General features: G+C 46.8%; 1 protein-coding gene and 1 long non-coding RNA gene across 5 annotated transcripts in view; both read right to left on the reverse strand.

The window, feature by feature from the left end:
• LOC118373587 (glutamate receptor ionotropic, kainate 5-like) overlaps positions 1-11,804 on the reverse strand; it is a 149,251-nt gene extending 137,447 nt beyond the window's left edge. For all 4 annotated transcript variants that reach the window (XM_052494817.1, XM_052494818.1, XM_052494816.1 and 1 more), the window contains exon 1: positions 11,701-11,804. The gene's annotated coding sequence lies outside the window, so the exon portion shown is untranslated. The remainder of the gene's footprint in view (positions 1-11,700) is intronic.
• A 1-nt stretch (position 11,805) lies between these two features.
• LOC127915228 (uncharacterized) overlaps positions 11,806-22,068 on the reverse strand; it is a 29,621-nt gene continuing 19,358 nt past the window's right edge. The window contains exon 3 of the long non-coding RNA XR_008090624.1: positions 11,806-13,801. This is a non-coding gene — a long non-coding RNA (uncharacterized LOC127915228). The remainder of the gene's footprint in view (positions 13,802-22,068) is intronic.

The raw sequence follows: 22,068 nt of genomic DNA on the forward strand, positions 1-22,068 counted from the left end.
CTAAATTCTATCAGCATATAGATTGCGCAACCAGGGCTGGTAAAACCCTGGATCAACTTCCGCGATGCATATAAGGTCCTCCCCCGCCCTCCTTTCGGAAAAGCTGACCACGACTCAATTTTGTTGCTCCCAGCCTACAGACAGAGACTAAAACAAGAAGCTCCCGCGCTCAGGTCTGTTCAATGCTGGTCCGACCAATCTGATTCCATGCTTCAAGACTGCTTCGATTACGTGGATTGGGATATGTTTCGCATTTCGTCCAACAACAACATTGACGAATACGCTGATTCGGTGAGCGAGTTCATTAGAAAGTGCATTGACGATGTCGTACCCATAGCAACGATTAAAACATTCCCAAACCAGAAACCGTGAATTGATGGCAGCATTCGTATGAAACTGAAAGCTCGAACCACTGCTTTTAATCAGGGCAAGGTGACCGGAAACATGACCGAATACAAATAGTGTAGCTATTCCCTCCGCAAGGCAATCAAACAAGCTAAGAATCAGTATAGAGACAAAGTAGAGTCGCAATCCAACGGCTTAGACACAAGAGGTATGTGGCAGGGTCTATAGTCAATCGGATTACAAAAAGAAAACCAGCCCCGTCGCGGACCAGGATGTCTTGCTCCCAGACAGACTAAATAACTTTTTGCCCACTTTAAGGACAATACAGTGCCACTGACACGGCCCGCTACCAAAACCTGCGGACTCTCCTTCACTGCAGCCGATGTGAGTAAAACATTTAAACGTGTTAACCCTCACAAGGCTGCAGGCCCAGACGGCATCCCCAGCCGCGTCCTCAGAGCATGCGCAGACAAGCTGGCTGGTGTGTTTACGGACATATTCAATCAATCCTTATCCCAGTCTGCTGTTCCCACATGCTTCAAGATGGCCACCATTGTCCCTGTTCCCAAGAAAGCTAAGGTAACTGAGCTAAACGACTACCGCCCCGTAGCACTCACTTCTGTCATCATGAAGTGCTTTGAGAGACTACATTTACATTTACATTTAACTAGTCAAGGACCATATCACCTCCACCCTACCTAACACCCTAGACCCACTCCAATTTGCTTACCGCTCAAATAGGTCCACAGACGACGCAATTGCAACCACACTGCACACTGCCCTAACCCATCTGGACAAGAGGATACCTATGTGACAATGCTGTTCATAGACTACAGCTCAGCATTTAACACCATAGTACCCTCCAAACTCGTCATCAAGCTCAAGACCCTGGGTCTCGACCCCGCCCTGTGCAACTGGGTACTGGACTTCCTGACGGGCCACCCCCAGGTGGTGAGGGTAGGTAACAAAATCTCCACCCTGCTGATCCTCAACACTGGGGCCCCACAAGGGTGCGTTCTGAGACCTCTCCTGTACTCCCTGTTCACCCATGACTGCTTGGCCATGCACGCCTCCAACTCCATCATCAAGTTTGCGGACGACACAACAGTGGTAGGCTTGATTACCAACAACGACGAGACATACATTTACATGTACATTTAAGTCATTTAGCAGACGCTCTTATCCAGAGCGACTTACAAATTGGTGCATTCACCTTATGACATCCAGTAGAATAGTCACTTTACAATAGTGCATCTAAATCTTAAAGGGGGGGGGGGGTGAGAAGGATTACTTATCCTATCCTAGGTATTCCTTAAAGAGGTGGGGTTTCAGGTGTCTCCGGAAGGTGGTGATTGACTCCGCTGTCCTGGCGTCGTGAGGAGTTTGTTCCACCATTGGGGGGCCAGAGCAGCGAACAGTTTTGACTGGGCTGAGCGGGAACTGTACTTCCTCAGTGGTAGGGAGGCGAGCAGGCCAGAGGTGGATGAACGCAGTGCCCTTGTTTGGGTGTAGGGCCTGAAACAAGGGCACTACAGGGAGGAGGTGAGGGCCCTCGGAGTGTGCTGTCAGGAAAATAACCTCACACTCAACATCAACAAAACAAAGGAGATGATTGTGGACTTCAGGAAACAGCAGAGGGAGCACCCCCCTATCCACATCGACGGGACAGTAGTGGAGAGGGTAGTAAGTTTTAAGTTCCTCGGCGTACACATCACGGACAAACTGAATTGGTCCACCCACACCGACAGCGTTGTGAAGAAGGGTAGAGGTCTGCCCAATGCATCACCGGGGGCAAACTACCTACCCTCCAGGACACCTACACCACCCGATGTCACAGGAAGGCTATAAAGATCATCAAGGACAACAACCACCCGAGCCACTGCCTGTTCACTCCGCTATCATCCAGAAGGCGAGGTCAGTACAGGTGCACCAAAGCAGGGACCGAGAGACTGAAAAACAGCTTCCATCTCAAAGCCATCAGACTGTTAAACAGCCACCACTAACATTGAGTGGCTGCTGCCAACACACTGACTCAACTCCAGCACTTTAATAATGGGAATTGATGTAAAAATATATCACTAGCCACTTTAAACAATGCTACTTAATATAATGTTTACATACCCTACATTACTCATCTCATATGTATTTGTATATACTGTACTCTATATCATCTACTGCATCTTTATGTAATACATGTATCACTAGCCACTTTAAACTATGCCACTTTGTTTACATACCCTACATTACTCATCTCATATGTATATACTGTACTCGATATCATCTACTGCATCTTGCCTATGCCGCTCTGTACCAATACTCATTGATATATCTTTATGTACATATTCTTTATCCCTTTACACTTGTGTGTATAAGGTAGCAGTTTTGGAATTGTTAGGTTAGATTACTTGTTGGTTATTACTGCATTGTCGGAACTAGAAGCACAAGCATTTCGCTACACTCGCATTAACATCTGCTAACCATGTATATTTGACAAATAAAATTTGATTTGATTTGACTTGTCACATGAGCACTAAACCGTGTTTAATATTATTCTAAAACCTGACTAAACTGATTAGATACTGATCTGTTCTATGAATTGTAACAGAGAGAACCACTGCTTACAGTCCTTTATACACCTATTATACTACTGCAAGTCTGAAGGACACACTACCCTGTTTCTCTTTAACAGCATATCAACCCCTTTTACACAGACACAGGCACACAGACACACACGAGACAGAGACAGTCATAGACACACACGAACACACAGGCACACACACGCACCCAAAGACCATCCGCTATCTAATTGTAATGACCACATTAACAGAGAAGGCTATTAGCAGCCTTCACTTTACTTTACAGCGGACCACACAACCCAGGCAGGAGGGAGCAGCATGTCACCGGGTGGTGCACCCTAATGCCCATCCCCAAATTCCCCCCTCCCTCTAGTCTCTCCCTGAGCACGACATGCCAGCCAGGAGCTGACAGCCAGCTATACAAACATGCCCATTCCTTCTGCTCCATTAGGCAATGAGGAGCTGGGCTTTTATATGGGGCCGATGGGCTGGACGGCCTCGCATCGAGCTGGTGCCACTGGCAAACAGGAGGCAGCAGGCAGGAGGTTGGTAGTGCAGTACAGTACAGTACAGAGAGAGATTACACAAAGCCTAATATTAAAGGGTAGAGCAATTAGTGTCCACCTCATCAAGTCAAACTGTAGGATCTTCTGTGCTGTTAGGTTTAATTCCTCTGTAGCTCTTACACTAGTTATCTCTGTACTGTGTAGCTCTTATGTCCCTTACCAGATTAGGTCATTTATTGTGATCAAGCCTGGTGAAGACAGGGATTGAGACGTTGCTAGATTACATACAAACCTGGGATCATCTACAACGTGTTTAGACTGGATGTTAAGACATTCTTTTAATTTCACATTTCATTGTGTGTGTGCCAACTACACTGGAGCCCAGTGAATGAACAAACAGCATCACCCCCTGTGAAGCTTTAATTAACTGTACAAACTAGAGAGCTGATCTTTAGATCAACTGGCTAATCATGAGTTGTATGCTGCAGGGTTTGGGTTGGTGTCCCTCATGTGAACCCTTTAACATTAGTGAAGCAGTGATTCATACAGCTGGTGGCTGGCTGATGTCTGTGGGTCTCAGCTGTAGAGTTTAGAGCAGTGCTATTCAAACTTTTTCAGCAGGGACCCCATTTATTCAGACAGAATTTCTGGGGACCCCATTTATTCAGACAGAATTTCTGAGGACCCCATTTATTTTACATTTACATTTACATTTAAGTCATTTAGCAGACGCTCTTATCCAGAGCGACTTACAAATTGGTGCATTCACCTTATGACATCCAGTGGAACAGCCACTTTACAATAGTGCATCTAAATCTTTTAGGGGGGGGGGGTGAGAAGGATTACTTATCCTATCCTAGGTATTCCTTAAAGAGGTGGGGTTTCAGGTGTCTCCGGAAGGTGGTGATTGACTCCGCTGTCCTGGCGTCGTGAGGGAGTTTGTTCCACCATTGGGGGCCAGAGCAGCGAACAGTTTTGACTGGGCTGAGCGGGAACTGTACTTCCTCAGTGGTAGGGAGGCGAGCAGGCCAGAGGTGGATGAACGCAGTGCCCTTGTTTGGGTGTAGGGCCTGATCAGAGCCTGGAGGTACTGAGGTGCCGTTCCCCTCACAGCTCCGTAGGCAAGCACCATGGTCTTGTAGCGGATGCGAGCTTCAACTGGAAGCCAGTGGAGAGAGCGGAGGAGCGGGGTGACGTTAGAGAACTTGGGAAGGTTGAACACCAGACGGGCTGCGGCGTTCTGGATGAGTTGTAGGGGTTTAATGGCACAGGCAGGGAGCCCAGCCAACAGCGAGTTGCAGTAATCCAGACGGGAGATGACAAGTGCCTGGATTAGGACCTGCGCCGCTTCCTGTGTGAGGCAGGGTCGAACTCTGCGGATGTTGTAGAACCACTAAGTATGGTTCTCAAACCAAAATATAGATATAAACAGGATCTCTAAGGTCAGGGCGTGACAAAAGGAGTTTGCTTATTTTTTTTCTTTAAGCAATGGCTTTTTTCTGGCCACTCATCCGTAATGCCCAGCTCTGTGGAGTGTACGGCTTAAAGTGGTCCTATGGACAGATACTCCAATCTCCGCTCTGGAGCTTTGCAGCTCTTTCAGGGTTATCTTTGGTCTCCTTGTTGCCTCTCTGATTAATGCCCTACTTGCCTGGTCTGGGAATTTTGGTGGGCTGCCCTCTCTTGGCAGGTTTGTTGTGGTGCCATATTATTTAAAATGTTTAATAATGGTTTTAATGGTGCTCCGTAAGATGTTCAAAGTTTCTGATATTTTTTATAACTCAACCCTGATCTGTACTTCTCCACAACTTTATCCCTGACCTGTTTGGAGAGCTCCTTGGTCTTCATGGTGCCGCTTGCTTAGTGGTGTTGCAGACTCTGTCTGGGGCCTTTCAGAACAGGTGTATGTATACTGAGATCATGTGACACTTAGATTGCACACAGGTGGACTTTATTTAACTAATTATGTGACTTCTGAAGGTAATTGGTTGCACCAGATCTTATTTAGGGGCTTTATAGCAAAGGGGGTGAATACATATGCACGCACCACTTTTCAGTTTTTTATTTTCTTCTATTTTTTGAAACAAGTAATTTTTTTCATTTCACTTCACCAATTTGGAATATTTTGTGTATGTCCGTTACATGAAATCCAAATAAAAATCCATTTAAATTACAGGTTGTAATGCAACAAAATAGGAAAAACACCAAGGGGGATGAATATTTTGCAAGGAACTGTATATACCTTATTTACATAAGTATTCAGACCCTTTGCTATGAGACTCGAAATTCAGCTCAGGGGCATCCTGTTTCCATTGATCATCCTTGAGATGTTTCTACAACTACATTGGAGTTCGCTTGTGGTAAATTCAATTGATTGGACATGATTTGGAAAGGCACACACCTGTCTACATAAGGTCCCACAGTTGACAGTGCATATCAGAGCAAACACCAAGTCATGAGGTTGAAGGAATTATCCGTAGAGCTCCGAGATAGGATTGTATCGAGGCACAGATCTGGGGAAGGGTACCAAAAAATGTCTGCAGCATTGAAGGTCCCCAAGAAGACAGTGGCCTCCATCATTCTTAAATGGAAGAAGTTTGGAACCACTAAGACTCTTCCTAGTGCTGGCCACACAGCCAAACTGAGCAATCGGGGGAGATGAGCCTTGGTCAGTTAGGTGACTCTGACAGAGCTCTAAAGTTCCTCTGTGGAGATGGGAGAAGCTTCCAGAAGTACAACCATCTCTGCAGCACTCCACCAATCAGGTCTTTATGGTAGAGTGGCCAGACGGAAGCCACTCCTCAGTAAAAGGCACATGACAGCTCGCTTGGAGTTTCCCAAACGGCACCTAGAGGACTCTCAGACCATGAGAAACAAGATTCTCTGGTCTGATGGAACCAAGATTGATCTATTTGGTCTGAATACCAAGTGTCATGTCTGGAGGAAACCTGGCACTATCCCTACGGTTAAGCATGGTGGTGGCAGCATCATGCTGTGGGGATGTTTTTCAGCGGCAGGAACTGGGAGACTAGTTAGGATTGAGGGAAAGATGAATGAAGCAAAGTACAGAGAGATCCTTGATGAAAACCTTCTCCAGAGCACTTAGGACCTCAGACTGGGGCAAAGGTTCACCTTCCAACAGGAGAATGACTCTAACCACATAGCCAAGACAACACAAGAGTGTTCTGGCCTGGTTTAGATCTTATCTGTCGGAAAGATATCAGTTTGTCTCTGTGAATGATTTGTCCTCTGACAAATCAACTGTAAATTTCGGTGTTCCTCAAGGTTCCGTTTTAGGACCACTATTGTTTTCACTATATATTTTACCTCTTGGGGATGTTATTCGAAAACATAATGTTAACTTTCACTGCTATGCGGATGACACACAGCTGTACATTTCAATGAAACATGGTGAAGCATGTGTTTCAGACATAAGGAAGTGGATGGCTGCAAACGTTCTACTATTAAACTCGGACAAAACAGAGATGCTTGTTCTAGGTCCCATGAAACAAAGAGATCTTCTGTTGAATCTGACAATTAATCTTAATGGTTGTACAGTCGTCTCAAATAAAACTGTGAAGGACCTCGGCGTTACTCTGGACCCTGATCTCTCTTTTGAAGAACATATCAAGACCATTTCAAGGACAGCTTTTTTTCCATCTACGTAACATTGCAAAAATCTGAAACTTTCTGTCCAAAAATTATGCAGAAAAATTAATCCATGCTTTTGTCACTTCTAGGTTAGACTACTGCAATGCTCTACTTTCCGGCTACCCGGATAAAGCACTAAATAAACTTCAGTTAGTGCTAAATACGGCTGCTAGAATCCTGACGAGAACCCAAAAATTTGATCATATTACTCCAGTGCTAGCCTCTCTACACTTGCTTCCTGTCAAAGCAAGGGCTGATTTCAAGGTTTTACTGCTAACCTACAAAGCATTACATGGGCTTGCTCCTACCTATCTCTCTGATTTGGTCCTGCAGTACATACCTACACGTACGCTACGGTCACAAGACCCAGGACTCCTAATTGTCCCTAGAATTTCTAAGCAAACAGCTGGAGGCAGGGCTTTCTCCTATAGAGCTCCATTTTTATGGAATGGTCTGCCTACCCATGTCAGAGACGCAAACTTGGTCTCAACCTTTAAGTCTTTACTGAAGACTCATCTCTTCAGTGGGTCATATGATTGAGTGTAGTCTGGCCCAGGAGTGGGAAGGTGAACGGAAAGGCTCTGGAGCAACGAACCACCCTTGCTGTCTCTGCCTGGCCGGTTCCCCTCTTTCCACTGGGATTCTCTGCCTCTAACCCTGTTACGGGGGCTGAGTCACTGGCTTACTGGGGCTCTCTCATGCCGTCCCTGGAGGGGGTGCGTCACCTGAGTGGGTTGATTCACTGTTGTGGTCATCCTGTCTGGGTTGGCGCCCCCCTTGGGTTGTGCCGTGGCGGAGATCGTTGTGGGCTATACTCAGCCTTGTCTCAGGATGGTAAGTTGTTGGTTGAAGATATCCCTCTAGTGGTGTGGGGGCTGTGCTTTGGCAAAGTGGGTGGGGTTATATCCTTCCTGTTTGGCCCTGTCCGGGGGTGTCCTCGGAAGGGGCCACAGTGTCTCCTGACCCCTCCTGTCTCAGCCTCCAGTATTTATGCTGCAGTAGTTTATGTGTCGGGGGGCTAGGGTCAGTTTGTTATATCTGGAGTACCTCTCCTGTCCTATTCGGTGTCCTGTGTGAATCTAAGTGTGCGTTCTCTAATTCTCTCCTTCTCTCTTTCTTTCTCTCTCTCGGAGGACCTGAGCCCTAGGACCATGCCCCAGAACTACCTGACATGATGACTCCTTGCTGTCCCCAGTCCACCTGGCCATGCTGCTGCTCCAGTTTCAACTGTTCTGCCTTACTATTATTCGACCATGCTGGTCATTTATGAACATTTGAACATCTTGGCCATGTTCTGTTATAATCTCCACCCGGCACAGCCAGAAGAGGACTGGCCACCCCACATAGCCTGGTTCCTCTCTAGGTTTCTTCCTAGGTTTTGGCCTTTCTAGGGAGTTTTTCCTAGCCACCGTGCTTCTACACCTGCATTGCTTGCTGTTTGGGGTTTTAGGCTGGGTTTCTGTACAGCACTTTGAGATATCAGCTGATGTACGAAGGGCTATATAAATACATTTGATTTGATTTGATTTGCTTCGGGACAAGTCTCTGAATGTTCTTAAGTGGCCCAGACAGAGCCCGGACTTGAACCTGATTGAACATCTCTGGTGAGACCTGAAAATAATTGTAATGTGACAATCCCCATCCAATCTGACAGAGGTTGAGAGGATCTGCAGAGAAGAATGGGAGAAACACCCCAAATACAGGTGTGCCAAGCGTGTAGCGTCCTACCCAAGAAGTTCTTTTGAAGAACATATCAAGACCATTTCAAGGACAGCTTTTTTCCATCTACATAACATTGAAAAAATCTGAAACTTTCTGTCCAAAAATGATGCAAAAAAATGTATCCATGCTTTTGTCACTTCAAGGTTAGACGACTGCAATGCTCTACTTTCCGGCTACCCGGATAAAGCACTAAATAAACTTCAGCTAGTGCTAAATACGGCTGCTAGAATCCTGACTAGAACCAAAAATATGTATCATATTACTCGGGCTTGCTCCTACCTATCTCTCTGATTTGGTCCTGCCGTACATACCTACACGTACGCTACGGTCACAAGACGCAGGCCTCCAAATTGTCCCTAGAATTTCTAAGCAAACAGCCGGAGGCAGGGCAAACTCGGTCTCAACCTTTAAGTCTTTACTGAAGACTCATCTCTTCAGTGGGTCATATGATTGAGTGTAGTCTGGCCCAGGAGTGGGAAGCTGAACGGAAAGGCTCTGGAGCAACGAACCGCCCTTGCTGTCTCTGCCTGGCCGGTTCCCCTCTTTCCACTGGGATTCTCTGCATCTAACCCTATTACAGGGGCTGAGTTACTGGCTTACTGGGGCTCTTTCATACCGTCCCTGGGAGGGGTGCGTCACTTGTGTGGGTTGAGTCACTGATGTGATCTTCCTGTCTGGGTTGGCGACCCCCCTTGGGTTGTGCCGTGGCGGAGATCTTTGTGGGCTATACTCAGGCTTGTCTCAGGATGGTAAGTTGGTGGTTGAAGATTTCCCTCTAGTGGTGTGGGGGCTGTGCTTTGGCAAAGTGGGTGAGGTTATATCCTTCCTGTTTGGCCCTGTCCGGGGGTGTCTTCGGATGGGGCCACAGTGTCTCCTGACCCCTCCTGTCTCAGCCTCCAGTATTTATGCTGCAGTAGTTTGTGTTGGGGGGCTAGGGTCAGTTTGTTATATCTGGAATACTTCTCCTGTCCTATTCGGTGTCCTGTGTGAATTTAAGTGTGCTCTCTCTAATTCTCTCTTTCTCTCTTTCTTTCTCTCTCTCGGAGGACCTGAGCCCTAGGACCATGCCTCAGGACTACCTGGCATGATGACTCCTTGCTGTCCCCAGTCCACCTGGCCGTGCTGCTGCTCCAGTTTCAACTGTTCTGCCTCATTATTATTGGACCATGCTGGTCATTTATGAACATTTGAACATCTTGGCCATGTTCTTGGCCATGTACGAAGGGCTATATAAATACATTTGATTTGATTTGGATTTGATTTGAAGACTCAAGGCTGTAATCGCTGCCAAAGACGCTTCAACAAAGTACTGAGTAAAGGGTCTGAATACTTTATTTTTATTTTTTTATATGCTAACATTTCTAAAAACCTGTTTTTGCTTTCTCATTATGGGGTATTGTGTGTAGATTAATGAGGGGGGGGGAGAACAATACAGCCAATTTTAGAATAAGGCTGTAACTTAACAAAATGTGGAAACATTCCATGGGTCTGAATACTTTACGAATGCACTGTATATATAGGTATTATGACATTCCTTTTGCAACACACTGAAGCTCACTCCTCCTGTCCTCTCCAGCCTATTCTGGAGCAGAGAAAGGAAGTTATGTTATCTCTGTGCTTCTGCAGTAATGGTATTATTTAGTCATCTTAATTCTCCTGGGCTGACCAACAGTGTGAACAATGCAGGGCCTTACTAAGCCCATCAGAGTGGTCACACGAAGCAGAGGTCTTTTCCTGCTCCACAGACCCTACAGGCTCCTCTATCCCTCCCCCTCGTTCCTTCTGCATCCCTCCTCCATCTATTTATCCATCCTCCCTCTCTTTTTCTGCCTATTCCTCTGCCCCTTTCTCTCTTCCTATCTCCTTCATCCTTTCTCACTCTCTCCCTCCCCTTATTCCCGCCCCTCTCTCCCTGTCTCTCCTCCATCCCTCCCTCACTCTATCATCTCTCTCTCCCTACCTCCTCCTCTCTCAGTGGCGGGAGAGAGTTGTGCGTGTAATGGCGTTATTCACAGTTCATTGGTCTGTTTGAAGGGACTATCTTGATTGAGAGTTTCCCAGTCCAAGGCAGGGCAGGGTGGATGGGGGACTGTATAAATATGTGTTGGGAGCCTGTGGAGATGGATGGGCTATAGGAACATGGACACACAGTAGGAGGCTGCCATGTTTGTCAAGCCTATAATCTAAAGACAACGTTGTAAACTGGAAACAATGGCACACAGAAGATGGAAACTGACACTATGGACACTCAGAAGAATACAGGAGAGATTTTAGCTCTTTGAGAGGCTCAGTTGTTGGAAATATTGGACATAGAAACAGTAGGCTAGCACAATGAGTGAAATTGATAGTAAACTGTACACTGGAAAGCAAGTGGATAAGCCTCAGTGCTAGCCAGACAGCGAGAAACAGAATCTGTCATGCTCTCTCTCTCTCTCTCCTCTCTCCCCCCTCTCTCTCCCTCTCCCTCTCTCCACATTCTGGTCGTCATCTTTCTCTCACTCTAATAAATGCATGCACTGACAAAGAACACAAAACTGCTCTGAGAAGCAAAAATACACATCACTAATTAGTCCAAATTAACCCCAGGCAGACTTACAGTAGGACGTACACACATAACACTTAAAACCAGTTCCTACTCTCACACCACTCTGATTCTGCTGCACCTCTTACACACACACACACACACACACACATACACACACACACACACAAAGTGCCTCCAGCTGAGGCAGCAAAGGCAACCAGAGTCGTATCGGTTTGAAGGCAGGGTAAAACCAACGCTGCAGAAAAATGCTATGGCTAGGAAACAGAGCATGATATTAACTAAGCACAGACAGACGATACATACATGTACATATAAACAGTCACACACAACACAGGTAAAGAAGAGTCCTACTTACAGAATGAGTCAGACGATATCAGAAGCGGTGTACCATATATGTGTGTAGTAGCCAGTCAGCACAGCCCTCGACAGGCATGGAGATAGAATCCGCTGTTGGGGGGGACTTGTGGGGCTGTCACAGCGTTCCGGATTGTCTCCGTGTAGGGGTGGGGGCTGAGAGAGAGAGGACAAGACGGAAGATTCCGGTACTTGGACTGTGATAGCTGGGCAACAATATTCCTTTTGGAGGTGAGGAGAAAAAGCAACAAATGAGGATAGAAAAAAATCTTCAGACACCCTCAACAGAAGTAGAGAGTAAACGACAGAAGGAGGAAAAGAAAAGGTGTTGTGCTGTCTTCTTCCCTTTCTTTATCTCTCTCCCTCTCCTCAGTAGAGCTATAGACGTGGAAGGAGCCTCTTCGTCAAATAAAACACGAGGGTTGAAAAATGAGTCTGTTTCAATCCAAACGGGCCCCCCTCCTTCCCTTTCTCTCTCTCCTTTCCCTCGTTTCCTTCCCCGGCAGAAGGCCTCGACGGCTCCGAGTACCACTGTCTAAATCCAATACCTCTCCCAGAAGAAGAGGGGGAAACAGAAGAGAAAATTACAAGCAGAGGGAGAGGATTTCAGACACCTGTTCTCTATCCCTCTCCTTTCCACTGTCTACCTTTCTCTTTCCTTCCCTCTCTCTCACTCTTGCTGTCACTACCTCTATCTAACCTGTCCTTCCCTTCTAGTAGCAGTCCCCCTACTTGTTTGTTTGTTTGTTTGTTTCTGTCTAGTCTTGCCAGTGGAGGCTGAGGCTGAGGGGGATGCAGTCAGATCCTCTAATTGCTGCGTCGCTCGCTCTCAGTCCCCGTCAGGCAGACAGGCAGCACCAAACCCAACACAGGACTGACTGCTTCTCTCTTCTCTACCCCTATCTCACTCTTTCTCTCTCTCTCTCTCTCTCTCTCTCTCTCTCTCTCTCTCTCTCTCACACACACACACACACACAGTCTGGAATGACAATGACGACTGTCTGTTTGTAATGCTTGTTTATAATGCCTCCCTGTTTACTGTCTGTCTGTCTGTTTAAGAGCCATCCAGTTCCGGTCCAGGGGTGTACAGTGGGACCTTTTACCCTCCTCTAGTGCTCAGCTACCCCCCCGGTCAGAATTCTGCCTCTTTTCTCTGCCCATCGTGCAACCAACCAGGCGACCAACCAATCAGCTTCCAGCGGAACTAAGAGACAGACAGACTAAATTAGGCTGAGGCAGGAAGTCTCTGGAAGGTTTCTGACAAATCTCAATTAATTCTCTCTCTCTCTCTCTCTCTCTCTCTCTCTCTCTCTCTCTCTCTCTCTCTCTCTCTCTCTCTCTCTCTCTCTCTCTGTGTTTCCCTATCTCCTTCTCTTCTCCGTTCTCTCTCTCCTTCCTCGTTATCTATTCAGGGCAGTTTGTCCCTCTTTTCTCTCTGTCACCAAGGGAGGATCAGGAAGAATAGACTTGTTTCATAATATATTCCTCCTCACTGGATGAAGAGGTGGGGGGAAAGGAGGAAGACCAGAAAAAGGGAAAGTGGAGGGGAAATTGTTCCGTTAAAAAATAAACCCCCAAACAAATCAGAAGGCGGATTCCCAAGGGGGGAATGTCAACTACTTGGTTCTGCTGAGGAACCGGTCTGGAACAGACACAGAACTTTGAAGTGAACAGAGTAATGTCCCATAATCTAGACAGGATGTACAGCCGATAAATCCACACATGTACCACAATCTCATGTAGTTTTCTGGAGGAGAGTCACAGTTGAGTATTCCCTTCCAAGGAGAGACGTCCCCCGAAGTTCAAGATCCTCTACAAGCTGTGGCGCTGGCATCAACACCCCAAACCTCTAGGTTTCATTAAATCCCATTGGATGCGGTTGTAATCAGAAGAGTGCATTGTACACATCTCTCACTGGAACAATTGTAGCACTGGTGGTTGGGCTCCTTGTGGGGGGGTCACTTTGCAGGGGTAGAGAGGTGGTCAGTATTGGGGTGCTGGATGCTAGCAGTTTGTCTTTATTCCCCATGGTGGGAACTGTGACTCCTGACTGACAAGGAAAGGATTCAGAAAGGTAGAGATCATTCCACTAGGTTTCAGCCCTGTAGGAGAGAGAAAGGCAGAGAGAGGGAGAGAGAAAGAGAGAGCATGTGAGACTTGGTGACATTTGTGTCATTCTGGCTTATCACGCACGTCATTCTCCTCCTCGTCCGACTCAACTCCGCCTGACTTCCTCCTGTCTAGTCTGTCCTTGTCACTATTTCACTGACTTTACCTTCCGTTCGCCTCTTCACCTCTTCCCTTCATTCCCTTCCCTCATCTCTCTCTCTGCAGCTCAATCTCCCCCTAAATGGTCTCGCCACTGTCTCCTGTACTATAGCCTTTCATTCCCTTACATCTATCACAGTCTCGTCTCTCCTTTTATCCCTGCTATCTTTCACGGTCCCTCGATATCTATCTGTCCATCTTTCTATACAGTATCTGAGAGGAGCTGTACTTTGAGGAGCAGAGAGAGAGTGAGAGAGACAGAGAGAGCGAGTGCGAGAGTGAGAGAGAAAGAGAGACTGGCATGTTAAAACCACCTGTCTCCTCTCTCCACATATACAGCCAGGTTAAAACCACCTGTCTCCTCTCTCCACATATACAGCCAGGTTAAAACCACCTGTCTGCCCTCTCCACATATACAGCCAGGTTAAAACCACCTGTCTCCTCTCTCCACATATACAGCCAGGTTAAAACCACCTGTCTGCCCTCTCCACATATACAGCCAGGTTACAACCACCTGTCTACTCTCTCCACATATACAGCCAGGTTAAAACCACCTATTGCCTCTCTCCACATACAGTATACAGCCAGGTTAAAACCAGCTGTCTCCTCTCTCCACATATACAGCCAGGTTAAAACCACCTGTCTCCTCTCTCCACATATACAGCCAGGTTAAAACCACCTGTCTCCTCTCTCCACATATACAGCCAGGTTAAAACCACCTGTCTCCTCTCTCCACATATACAGCCAGGTTAAAACCACCTGTCTCCTCTCTCCACATATACAGCCAGGTTAAAACCACCTGTCTCCTCTCTCCACATATACAGCCAGGTTAAAACCACCTGTCTCCTCTCTCCACATATACAGCCAGGTTAAAACCACCTGTCTCCTCTCTCCACATATACAGCCAGGTTAAAACCACCTGTCTCCTCTCTCCACATATACAGTCAGGTTAAAACCACCTGTCTCCTCTCTCCACATATACAGTCAGGTTAAAACCACCTGTCTCCTCTCTCCACATATACAGCCAGGTTAAAACCACCTGTCTGCCCTCTCCACATATACAGCCAGGTTAAAACCACCTTTTTCCTCTACAGCCAGGTTCCACATATACAGCCAGGTTAAAACCACCTACAGCCAGGTTAAAACCACCTGTCTCCTCTCTCCACATATACAGCCAGGTTAAAACCACCTGTCTCCTCTCTCCACATATACAGTCAGGTTAAAACCACCTGTCTCCTCTCTCCACATATACAGCCAGGTTAAAACCACCTGTCTGCCCTCTCCACATATACAGCCAGGTTAAAACCACCTTTTTCCTCTCTCCACATATACAGCCAGGTTAAAACCACCTGTCTCCTCTCTCCATATACAGCCAGGTTAAAACCACCTGTCTCCTCTCTCCACATATACAGCCAGGTTAAAACCACCTGTCTACTCTCTCCACATATACAGCCAGGTTAAAACCACCTGTCTCCTCTCTCCACATATACAGCCAGGTTAAAACCACCTGTCTCCTCTCTCCACATATACAGCCAGGTTAAAACCACCTGTCTCCTCTCTCCACATATACAGCCAGGTTAAAACCACCTGTCTCCTCTCTCCACATATACAGCCAGGTTAAAACCACCTGTCTCCTCTCTCCACATATACAGCCAGGTTAAAACCACCTGTCTCCTCTCTCCACATATACAGCCAGGTTAAAACCACCTGTCTCCTCTCTCCACATATACAGCCAGGTTAAAACCACCTCTCCACATATACAGCCAGGTTAAAACCACCTGTCTCCTCTCTCCCATATACAGCCTAAAACCACCCTCTCTCCACATATACAGCCAGGTTAAAACCACCTGTCTCCTCTCTCCACATATACAGCCAGGTTAAAACCACCTGTCTCCTCTCTCCACATATACAGCCAGGTTAAAACCACCTGTCTAAAACCACCTCTCTCCACATATACAGCCAGGTTAAAACCACCTGTCTCCTCTCTCCACATATACAGCCAGGTTAAAACCACCTGTCTCCTCTCTCCACATATACAGCCAGGTTAAAACCACCTGTCTCCTCTCTCCACATATACAGCCAGGTTAAAACCACCTGTCTCCTCTCTCCACATATACAGCCAGGTTAAAACCACCTGTCTCCTCTCTCCACATATACAGCCAGGTTAAAACCACCTGTCTCCTCTCTCCACATATACAGCCAGGTTAAAACCACCTGTCTCCTCTCTCCACATATACAGCCAGGTTAAAACCACCTGTCTCCTCTCTCCACATATACAGCCAGGTTAAAACCACCTGTCTCCTCTCTCCACATATACAGCCAGGTTAAAACCAAAACAGGTTAAAACCACCTGTCTCCTCTCTCCACATATACAGCCAGGTTAAAACCACCTTTCTTCTCTCTCCACATATACAGCCAGGTTAAAACCACCTGTCTCCTCTCTCCACATATACAGCCAGGTTAAAACCACCTGTCTCCTCTCTCCACATATACAGCCAGGTTAAAACATATCCACATATACAGTCAGGTTAAAACCACCTGTCTCCTCTCTCCACATATACAGCCAGGTTAAAACCACCTGTCTCCTCTCTCCACATATACAGCCAGGTTAAAACCACCTGTCTCCTCTCTCCACATATACAGCCAGGTTAAAACCACCTGTCTCCTCTCTCCACATATACAGCCAGGTTAAAACCACCTGTCTCCTCTCTCCACATATACAGCCAGGTTAAAACCACCTGTCTCCTCTCTCCACATATACAGTCAGGTTAAAACCACCTGTCTCCTCTCTCCACATATACAGCCAGGTTAAAACCACCTGTCTCCTCTCTCCACATATACAGCCAGGTTAAAACCACCTGTCTAAAACCACCCTCTCTCCACATATACAGCCAGGTTAAAACCACCTGTCTCCTCTCTCCACATATACAGCCAGGTTAAAACCACCTGTCTCCTCTCTCCACATATACAGCCAGGTTAAAACCACCTGTCTCCTCTCTCCACATATACAGCCAGGTTAAAACCACCTGTCTCCTCTCTCCACATATACAGCCAGGTTAAAACCACCTGTCTCCTCTCTCCACATATCAGGTTAAAACCACCTGTCTCCTCTCTCCACATATACAGCCAGGTTAAAACCACCTGTCTCCTCTCTCCACATATACAGCCAGGTTAAAACCACCTGTCTCCTCTCTCCACATATACAGCCAGGTTAAAACCACCTGTTTTCTCCTCCACATATACAGCCAGGTTAAAACCACATATACAGCCAGGTTAAAACCACCTGTCTCCTCTCTCCACATATACAGCCAGGTTAAAACCACCTGTCTCCTCTCTCCACATATACAGCCAGGTTAAAACCACCTGTCTCCTCTCTCCACATATACAGTCAGGTTAAAACCACCTGTCTCCTCTCTCCACATATACAGCCAGGTTAAAACCACCTGTCTGCCCTCTCCACATATACAGCCAGGTTAAAACCACCTGTCTCCTCTCTCCACATATACAGCCAGGTTAAAACCACCTGTCTCCTCTCTCCACATATACAGCCAGGTTAAAACCACCTGTCTCCTCTCTCCACATATACAGCCAGGTTAAAACCACCTGTCTCCTCTCTCCACATATACAGCCAGGTTAAAACCACCTGTCTCCTCTCTCCACATATACAGCCAGGTTAAAACCACCTGTCTCCTCTCTCCACATATACAGCCAGGTTAAAACCACCTGTCTCCTCTCTCCACATATACAGCCAGGTTAAAACCACCTGTCTCCTCTCTCCACATATACAGCCAGGTTAAAACCACCTGTCTCCTCTCTCCACATATACAGCCAGGTTAAAACCACCTGTCTCCTCTCTCCACATATACAGCCAGGTTAAAACCACCTGTCTCCTCTCTCCACATATACAGCCAGGTTAAAACCACCTGTCTCCTCTCTCCACATATACAGCCAGGTTAAAACCACCTGTCTCCTCTCTCCACATATACAGCCAGGTTAAAACCACCTGTCTCCTCTCTCCACATATACAGCCAGGTTAAAACCACCTGTCTCCTCTCTCCACATATACAGCCAGGTTAAAACCACCTGTCTCCTCTCTCCACATATACAGCCAGGTTAAAACCACCTGTCTCCTCTCTCCACATATACAGCCAGGTTAAAACCACCTGTCTCCTCTCTCCACATATACAGCCAGGTTAAAACCACCTGTCTCCTCTCTCCACATATACAGCCAGGTTAAAACCACCTGTCTCCTCTCTCCACATATACAGCCAGGTTAAAACCACCTGTCTCCTCTCTCCACATATACAGCCAGGTTAAAACCACCTGTCTCCTCTCTCCACATATACAGCCAGGTTAAAACCACCTGTCTCCTCTCTCCACATATACAGCCAGGTTAAAACCACCTGTCTCCTCTCTCCACATATACAGCCAGGTTAAAACCACCTGTCTCCTCTCTCCACATATACAGCCAGGTTAAAACCACCTGTCTCCTCTCTCCACATATACAGCCAGGTTAAAACCACCTGTCTCCTCTCTCCACATATACAGCCAGGTTAAAACCACCTGTCTCCTCTCTCCACATATACAGCCAGGTTAAAACCACCTGTCTCCTCTCTCCACATATACAGCCAGGTTAAAACCACCTGTCTCCTCTCTCCACATATACAGCCAGGTTAAAACCACCTGTCTAAAACCCTCTCTCCACATATACAGCCAGGTTAAAACCACCTGTCTCCTCTCTCCACATATACAGCCAGGTTAAAACCACCTGTCTCCTTTCTCCACATATACAGCCAGGTTAAAACCACCTGTCTCCTCTCTCCACATATACAGTCAGGTTAAAACCACCTGTCTCCTCTCTCCACATATACAGCCAGGTTAAAACCACCTGTCTCCTCTCTCCACATATACAGCCAGGTTAAAACCACCTGTCTCTCCTCTCTCCACATATACAGCCAGGTTAAAACCACCTGTCTCCTCTCTCCACATATACAGCCAGGTTAAAACCACCTGTCTCCTCTCTCCACATATACAGCCAGGTTAAAACCACCTGTCTCCTCTCTCCACATATACAGCCAGGTTAAAACCACCTGTCTCCTCTCTCCACATATACAGCCAGGTTAAAACCACCTGTCTCCTCTCTCCACATATACAGCCAGGTTAAAACCACCTGTCTCCTCTCTCCACATATACAGCCAGGTTAAAACCACCTGTCTCCTCTCTCCACATAAAACCACCTGTCTCCTTTCTCCACATATACAGCCAGGTTAAAACCACCTGTCTCCTCTCTCCACATATACAGTCAGGTTAAAACCACCTGTCTCCTCTCTCCACATATACAGCCAGGTTAAAACCACCTGTCTCCTCTCTCCACATATACAGCCAGGTTAAAACCACCTGTCTCCTCTCTCCACATATACAGCCAGGTTAAAACCACCTGTCTCCTCTCTCTCCACATATACAGCCAGGTTAAAACCACCTGTCTCCTCTCTCCACATATACAGCCAGGTTAAAACCACCTGTCTCCTCTCCACATATACAGCCAGGTTAAAACCACCTGTCTCCTCTCTCCACATATACAGCCAGGTTAAAACCACCTTTCTCCTCTCTCCACATATACAGCCAGGTTAAAACCACCTGTCTCCTCTCTCCACATATACAGCCAGGTTAAAACCACCTGTCTCCTCTCTCCACATATACAGCCAGGTTAAAACCACCTGTCTCCTCTCTCCACATATACAGCCAGGTTAAAACCACCTGTCTCCTCTCTCCACATATACAGCCAGGTTAAAACCACCTGTCTCCTCTCTCCACATATACAGCCAGGTTAAAACCACCTGTCTCCTCTCTCCACATATACAGCCAGGTTAAAACCACCTGTCTCCTCTCTCCACATATACAGCCAGGTTAAAACCACCTTTCTACTCTCTCCACATATACAGCCAGGTTAAAACCACCTGTCTCCTCTCTCCACATATACAGCCAGGTTAAAACCACCTGTCTCCTCTCTCCACATATACAGCCAGGTTAAAACCACCTGTCTCCTCTCTCCACATATACAGCCAGGTTAAAACCACCTGTCTCCTCTCTCCACATATACAGCCAGGTTAAAACCACCTGTCTCCTCTCTCCACATATACAGCCAGGTTAAAACCACCTGTCTCCTCTCTCCACATATACAGCCAGGTTAAAACCACCTGTCTCCTCTCTCCACATATACAGCCAGGTTAAAACCACATATACAGCCAGGTTAAAACCACCTCCTCTCTCCACATATACAGCCAGGTTAAAACCACCTGTCTCCTCTCTCCACATATACAGCCAGGTTAAAACCACCTGTCTCCTCTCTCCACATATACAGCCAGGTTAAAAACCACCTGTCTCTCCTCTCTCCACATATACAGCCAGGTTAAAACCACCTGTCTCCTCTCTCCACATATACAGCCAGGTTAAAACCACCTGTCTCCTCTCTCCACATATACAGCCAGGTTAAAACCACCTGTCTCCTCTCTCCACATATACAGCCAGGTTAAAACCACCTGTCTCCTCTCTCCACATATACAGCCAGGTTAAAACCACCTGTCTCCTCTCTCCACATATACAGCCAGTTAAAACCAGGTTAAAACCACCTGTCTCCTCTCTCCACATATACAGCCAGGTTAAAACCACCTGTCTCCTCTCTCCACATATACAGCCAGGTTAAAACCACCTGTCTCCTCTCTCCACATATACAGCCAGGTTAAAACCACCTGTCTCCTCTCTCCACATATACAGCCAGGTTAAAACCACCTGTCTCCTCTCTCCACATATACAGCCAGGTTAAAAAAACCACCTGTCTCCTCTCTCCACATATACAGCCAGGTTAAAACCACCTGTCTCCTCTCTCCACATATACAGCCAGGTTAAAACCACCTGTCTCCTCTCTCCACATATACAGCCAGGTTAAAACCACCTGTCTCCTCTCTCCACATATACAGCCAGGTTAAAACCACCTGTCTCCTCTCTCCACATATACAGCCAGGTTAAAACCACCTGTCTCCTCTCTCCACATATACAGCCAGGTTAAAACCACCTGTCTCCTCTCTCCACATATACAGCCAGGTTAAAACCACCTGTCTCCTCTCTCCACATATACAGCCAGGTTAAAACCACCTGTCTCCTCTCTCCACATATACAGCCAGGTTAAAACCACCTGTCTCCTCTCTCCACATATACAGCCAGGTTAAAACCACCTGTCTCCTCTCTCCACATATACAGCCAGGTTAAAACCACCTGTCTCCTCTCTCCACATATACAGCCAGGTTAAAACCACCTGTCTCCTCTCTCCACATATACAGTCAGGTTAAAACCACCTGTCTCCTCTCTCCACATATACAGTCAGGTTAAAACCACCTGTCTCCTCTCTCCACATATACAGCCAGGTTAAAACCACCTGTCTCCTCTCTCCACATATACAGCCAGGTTAAAACCACCTGTCTCCTCTCTCCACATATACAGCCATGTTAAAACCACCTGTCTCCTCTCTCCACATATACAGTCAGGTTAAAACCACCTGTCTCCTCTCTCCACATATACAGCCAGGTTAAAACCACCTGTCTCCTCTCTCCACATATACAGTCAGGTTAAAACCACCTGTCTCCTCTCTCCACATATACAGCCAGGTTAAAACCACCTGTCTCCTCTCTCTACAGCCAGGTTAAAACCATCCACATATACAGCCAGGTTAAAACCACCTTTCTACTCTCTCCACATATACAGCCAGGTTAAAACCACCTGTCTCCTCTCTCCACATATACAGCCAGGTTAAAACCACCTTTCTACTCTCTCCACATATACAGTCAGGTTAAAACCACCTGTCTCCTCTCTCCACATATACAGTCAGGTTAAAACCACCTGTCTCCTCTCTCCACATATACAGCCAGGTTAAAACCACCTGTCTCCTCTCTCCACATATACAGCCAGGTTAAAACCACCTGTCTCCTCTCTCCACATATACAGCCAGGTTAAAACCACCTGTCTCCTCTCTCCACATATAGAGCCAGGTTAAAACCACCTGTCTCCTCTCTCCACATATACAGCCAGGTTAAAACCACCTGTCTCC

This window comes from Oncorhynchus keta, chromosome 34 (assembly GCF_023373465.1).
Source record: "Oncorhynchus keta strain PuntledgeMale-10-30-2019 chromosome 34, Oket_V2, whole genome shotgun sequence".
NCBI lineage: Eukaryota > Metazoa > Chordata > Actinopteri > Salmoniformes > Salmonidae > Oncorhynchus > Oncorhynchus keta.